The sequence below is a fragment of the Atractosteus spatula genome, unplaced genomic scaffold (assembly GCF_055471065.1).
Source record: "Atractosteus spatula isolate fAtrSpa1 unplaced genomic scaffold, fAtrSpa1.hap1 Scaffold_18, whole genome shotgun sequence".
Lineage (NCBI taxonomy): Eukaryota > Metazoa > Chordata > Actinopteri > Semionotiformes > Lepisosteidae > Atractosteus > Atractosteus spatula.
In genome coordinates this window covers 264,677-270,978 of record NW_028296741.1, presented here as the reverse complement: position 1 = coordinate 270,978, position 6,302 = coordinate 264,677, and the positions used below count along the sequence as shown (strand labels likewise).

At 39.3% G+C, this 6,302-nt stretch overlaps 3 non-coding genes across 3 annotated transcripts; 1 reads left to right on the top strand and 2 right to left on the bottom strand.

Annotated features, from left to right (window-relative positions):
• Positions 1-249: 249 nt before the first annotated feature.
• trnal-uaa (transfer RNA leucine (anticodon UAA)) lies at positions 250-332 on the bottom strand. Its single transcript has one exon. It is a non-coding gene; the product is annotated as a tRNA-Leu (tRNA).
• A 1,295-nt stretch (positions 333-1,627) lies between these two features.
• trnal-caa (transfer RNA leucine (anticodon CAA)) lies at positions 1,628-1,738 on the top strand. Its single transcript has 2 exons — positions 1,628-1,665; positions 1,693-1,738. It is a non-coding gene; the product is annotated as a tRNA-Leu (tRNA).
• Positions 1,739-5,504: 3,766 nt separating this feature from the next.
• On the bottom strand, positions 5,505-5,578 carry trnat-agu (transfer RNA threonine (anticodon AGU)). The gene has a single exon. It is a non-coding gene; the product is annotated as a tRNA-Thr (tRNA).
• Positions 5,579-6,302: the final 724 nt, after the last annotated feature.

Below are 6,302 nucleotides of genomic sequence, written 5' to 3'. Positions count from 1 at the left end.
ACACCACTTTTATTAATTATGAAGTTTATCAATACACGTTTATTTAAAACAATGTCATTTATTATTAATACAGTTTCATTCCGTCTTTATTAGAAGCTGTATCACAGATAATGCATATAAAGCCTTCAGTATGCGATTGTGAGTTCAGTTATCCCAGGGAGTGAAGAGAACTGAAATTAAGTAAAATGACATTTAAATAGAGTGTAAGTCTTAAAAGTTACCTCTCACTTCAAAATATTTACAAGACTCTACCAGGAGTGGGGTTTGAACCCACATGGACATTTGTCCATTAAGTCTTAAATCCAACGCCTTAACCACTTGGCCATCCTGGTCAACAGCGACTTTATCTCCGTTGTTTAACATTTCAATATGATTCAACTATTTAAAAAAAATAAACCAGGGCCCTGTCACAGAAACGTACCCCGTTCTGCCGCGCAACAAACGGGTACTTAGCACAGTACTAAAGAGGAGCTGTGTTTACTGTCAGCAGACATTTCCTCATTTCGAAAGACGTTTTCGCCTTCTCTCAGCTTTTTAAAGACGGTCATAAACGATCAAGAAGTAATTAATTTCAGTTTGAAGTCTGTTTCTTTTGTCTCCGCTTTTGATGAAGAAAAGCCGTGCGTGGGAGATCCCCTCTCTGAAGAAGTTTGCCGTCACCCTGCAAGAGAGAAGATCCATCATTCACCGAGGCAACCGCTGAGACAATTAACATTAAACACGTGAAATGCGAGATGCTTTCTACTTAGGGATTTTTTCGTTTCTACTTTGTCAGAAGTAGGACTTAAACAAAGGTCTCCAGGAAAAGCTGCAACCTAAACGCAACACCTTAGACCACCAACCATCCAACCTGTGTCTCTTATATGGAATTATATTTTATTTCTTTCTACTTGTTGAAAATAAAAAAGTGAAATCATGTAATGAGGGAAATGTCTTTTTTCATGGGAAAAACTAGTACGAGCAAATGTAAAGTTAGAGCAGCGCTCAATAAAAACGATCAGAAACCGAAAGCGCTTCTTATGCGGATCAGTATATTCCGATGCCGGTGGTTCTGCAGAATAAGAAAAGCCGATCTCAAAGCAGTGGGTTGCCATTACGGCTACTCTGGCTGCAGCTGTTTTAAGATCTACTCAGCGGCACAGAAAGTTGTAGGAGGTCAGACTGGTTTGCGCTGTCTGAAAAACAGTATGCGAATTTAAGCTTATTTAAATAAGATTATTTACAATATAATACATGCTCCAAAAGCGTTAATCCTGCAGTGGCTGCTATTTGAAACGCCTTCATAAATGACGTGTAATAGAGATTTATGCAGCTGGCTTCTATGCTTCACAGTATGTTGCAATCAGGAAAATAAACCTATAAGAAATGTACAATACAAGGTCTGTTCCCAAACGTGAAAGCTGTATTACACTGATGTCGGTCTTTTTGAAATAATCCAGATTGTAAAAACGACTGCGCCCTAGCAGATCAAAATATTACAAGAAGGCTGTAAAGCACACTCTGAATCGATCCGAATATTTAATTTCCCGGTCCGTTTAGGCTACAACAGGCAATTTTACGTTTATCCAGCAAAGCATTTCTCAGTTTAGTGAACTACTGGTGCTTTTAAGAGATCTGAACGTAGTTCGTCAGGATGGCCGAGCGGTCTAAGGCGCCAGACTCAAGGGCTCCTGTCTTTCCATTGCTTGGGTGTTCTAGTCTCTGAATAGAGGCGTGGGTTCAAATCCCACTCCTGACAAATAATACCTTTTCTCTGTCCTGCATTTTCCCTTCTTGTTGCGCTCGCTGACAATGACAGGAAGAGGAAAACGGATAAACCGGTTTGCGGGCACATGATGGGCAGGGAAATGCTTCGTGAACACTTCAATGTGATTAGCAGAAAGTCAAATAGGCTTCGATTCTCCCTTACGTTCGGGCTGCCTGTAATCGAGTAAAGATTTACTGCAAAGTATGTATTCCAATGTGAAAGACCGAAATATAAAGCCAGAAGAAGATTTATTAAAACATATCTGTTTTCCTTGTGGTTTATCCTTTATTTAATTAAATGTGGCATTGTGAAATCAACCTGTAGCCCTACCGAATTTAGTCACTCTCCCAGTGACAGCGGCAGGAGCAGAGAGATTATATCAGAGCTCGAACAGAGAGTTCGGAAATCGAGGGAAATTGATTTACAGAACATTTTATTAAACTTTCCTATCTGCTCGGCCTTACTGAAGTATTTTAGCTTTTTTTTTGTCTATTTCTATACTTTACAGTTGTAAACTTAAACTTGTCCGTTTAGCCAGAGAAGAGAGATATAAGCGCTATACCCCACGGTAACCTCCGATTCCAATAACCTTGACTAAAGCAGGAAGATCAGTTTCTGCTCGAGACAGCAGTTTTCTGAACTGTAAATCTCCAACAGTAGCTGGAGACGGTGTGTGTCCGGGTTCAGCAGCTATACAATTCACGTGTCCTCCCTCCTTTATTACCTTCATACACTCCTCTTAAACCACAGCAAACTCCCGGAATATTTCGGTGAACAGGTAGTGGGTCTTTCTTTCCGAGATCACAGGCAGAAAAAATAAACACGCTGAAATAAATTTCCTAAAATCCAAAGAAATACAGGTACGATTCTGATGTATCTCAATAGTTTTGGCACGAATTTGCAATGCTAATCTATTGGGCTCTGCACGCGTGGGCTCGAATCCCACTCCCGTCGGTTTGAGCCTTTGTGTTCTGTTTCTAAGTTGGGTTGGCGGTCTTTTGCTACTTTAGGAGAGCAGCAATATTTCTAGCGTTGGCTGAACATGGCTTAGTAGCTGACAGACAATAGTCTCTTAATATTTCGGCTAAATTTATGTTTTGTACTGCTTTCACCTGATATTAATAGTAGTCCTGATAAACGGTTTTGGGACATGGCGCATCTTGAAAAATGTTCTTGTGAATTTCAGTTTGAAAAAAATGCACGCACCAGAAACCGGAACTGGTCGTGTTTACATAATACGCAATGCAATAGCAAAGATTGGATTTGAAAATAAATCTTGCTACGAGTCCTTAGTTGTTACAAGAGGCGTTTTAGCACTTTTAGCTCATAAATCCATCTTCCATTTGTACTCCATCAATATTAGCAATGTTATCTTTACCTAGCACTAAATGTAGCTCTAAATAAATGCAAATTTTAAAATACATTTAAAAATAAATGCTATTCCATATATTGTAACTTTGTGGTATTTAGAATTTTTATCTGAGGATGCAGGGGAAAGTATTATACAACTGTGAAAGAGGCTCGGATTTTAATACAATTTCGATCAAAAGAAAACCAAAATCCGTAAGATTGAATTTGACCTTCAGTTGAAATATTTGAAGAAACTCTCAAAGAAGCAACTGCAGTAGTGGAGAGATTTGATCCGATGTTCCGATGTTTGCAGTTCAATAATCCATTCGTCCTCGAAAGAAGCAAAGGCAAGTATGTTTTGAGTGTCACCATGATCCTCTTCTCAATTCAAAAGAAAGTTTTTATGTGATCCTGTTCCCACTAGAAAAAGAGTCGATTTCTGCCTGCACCGATGTCCCTTCAAATGTTTTATAAGAACTATGGACGTTTATAGAGTAGAAGCCTGGTCCATTTCTTCTACTAAACGAGACTATGGGAGTGAGTATTTTGATATCGAACTGGGATTTAAATAAAGAGGAACACTACACTGCATTGGGCTACGCGTGTGACAAAACATTTACTTTCCGACCTCTCGATAGCTCAGTTGCTAGCTCTTAAGACTGTAGACAACAACAGCAGGCGTTTCTTATGTCCCTGGTTTGAATCCAGTTCAAATGATGGTGTTTTCTTGTTCCTTAATCAAAAAGTGAAAATTTCGAATTTGTCTTTCACTTTGATGTTCACCCGAAACCTCAGTATACAAAGAAGTAGAGGCTCCTGTTCTGATTAATCCTCAAGTCTGATTGTTTTGCTTAGACCTTTAAAATGTACACTGTTGACTGTTTGCGCTTCCTAACACAATTAAAAACCCGCCGACAAGTTACCGATCGGGAGTTTAGTTCAGTGATAGCGCGCACTTAAGACTCTCCGTTTTCTATCGCCGGCATCTTTGTATTCTTTTTAAACGCGATATCTTTTATTCTTCGTGTGTGAATTTCAGGGAGACTCATAAACCCTTTGTCTGTTTTAAAGATACATTATTTTAAACCAGACATAATGAAAGACGGAGTAATTAGACACACGTACAAAACACAGAATCTAATTGAGAAAATGTTGACCGTGGCGATGTACAGTATTACTAGCTGCTCTGAACTCAATGTGGTGCTGTATGGGAATGCGATGCAAACGCCAGTGGCACAATGGATAACGTGTCTGATTACGGATAAGAAGACTTTAGGTTTCTACTCCTTCCCGGTTCGTGAAGAAGCTTTTAAACCACGCTACTCAACACTGACATCGTAGTGTGTGCGGTCCTACACAACCTTACTATCAACTAGATGAGTCTTCTGTTCCATCCCGATTCTTTCCGCACATTCCTGCTATTTCACTACCGTTATTGTAGGACAACAGCCACAGACACGAGAAGATATACTATTCCGAACAAATGTCTTAAATAATCAAGTTGAAAAGGGTGACAATAAGTTTTTGTTTCTTTAACGTAACCTTACTTTTGCCTGTAAAGTTCACATTCTTTTCTGTAGCCGCAAATCCCCAATATTTCTGCTGTCTCCCGAGAAACACAAGCGTGAAGTCAAATCATATTAAATAACACAACACATCTATTAATTTAACACCCAGATGTGACAGAACACATGTAAGACTTACACACAGCCTTTAATGTGCGATAGTGAATTTGCAGGTATCCTGGGGAGGGAAGAGAACTGATATTAAGGAAATACATATTTAAAGGGGATGCAAGTCTTAAATGTGTTTTGTCACATCTGGGTGTTAACTGAACAGTTTTTTTAGCATTATTTATTGTGTTTTGACTCTATACTTGTGTTTCTCAGGAGACAGCAGAAATATTGATGTTTACATTTATATTCACATTCCCGGTGATATTGACTTAGGTACTCAACTATTTACTTGTAGTTTGACTCGTGTCAAAAGTTGAAAATCTCTGCAAACATCAAGATGGCTAAGGACGTGGAAAGAAACTCAATCACATTTAGAGAAGGTAATGTTTAGATCGGATTAATTCGAAGTGTGTCTCTGGGTGCGTTTGATCTACTAACGTTGTGTTTAACTGAAGGACACCCTGACTGAGTGTGCCATAGAAACTGACACACGTCGTATTTTTTCTACATTCACAGATTTTTGGCTAAAGTAAAAAAAAAAATCGTTGTCATTTTCTTGCCTGCTGGCAGTAATTCTTTTGCACTGATAAGAAAGATGAGCAATTTATCTTTCGCAATGTGTGGATTTCTTGAAAAACAAGTCGTGCCAAAAACGAAATGAACATTTCATTTAAACATAATGCTGAAGAATATTGTCTGTAACAATAAACGGTGCGCGAAGACAGGATGACAGGCACCGCTGGGATTTGAACCCAGGATCTCCTGTTTACTAGACAGGCGCTTTAACCAACTAAGCCACGACGCCGGCAGCATTCGCCTCTTTTACTTCCACTTGGACACACCGCTCTGAGACACCTGCGTTCAGTAAGCGCTGAGTCGGCTGGCTGAGCACGTTGCCTCCTTTACATTCAATAGGAGCCCCGACACTAAGAGAAAGGTACAGAAATGGCTTTTATCGGGCACTTTTCATGTCCAATGCGCTTGACATCTCCCACGGGCGGCAGAGTTCATTTACGACACTTTTCCTTTCTTTATTCTTTCTGTACTCTTTGATGAAAAAAAACGAGCAATCATGTAAGGGACAATGTATTTTTTCATAGAGAAAACGTGCACCAGGAAATGTTGTGTTTAGAAGAAGTGAGTTAACATGAAAAGTGACCTAATTTACCGGAGCAAATGCTCACCTAGCAAGAGCTGCTTTGCTACAAGAGAGAAGTAGAGTAAAGACGTGATCATTTCACACCGTTGTGGAACAAAACGCTTTTTTTGTCAAGACAGAAAACCAGGGTGCTCCAGGTGAGGCTTAAACTTTCAACCTCGGCATAACTCCACTGATTGTCATTTTACTGTACATGGCCTGAACCAGGAAGAAGATTGGAAGTCAAGACGTTATGGTGTTGTTTTAATACTTTCCTGCTCTTTTAATATTCAGGTTTAATCTTTTATTTGGGAGTACTTTCAATTGATATTAATCCTAGTCCCAATGAACGATTCTGGGCCATGGTGCATCTTAAATAATGTTCTTATAG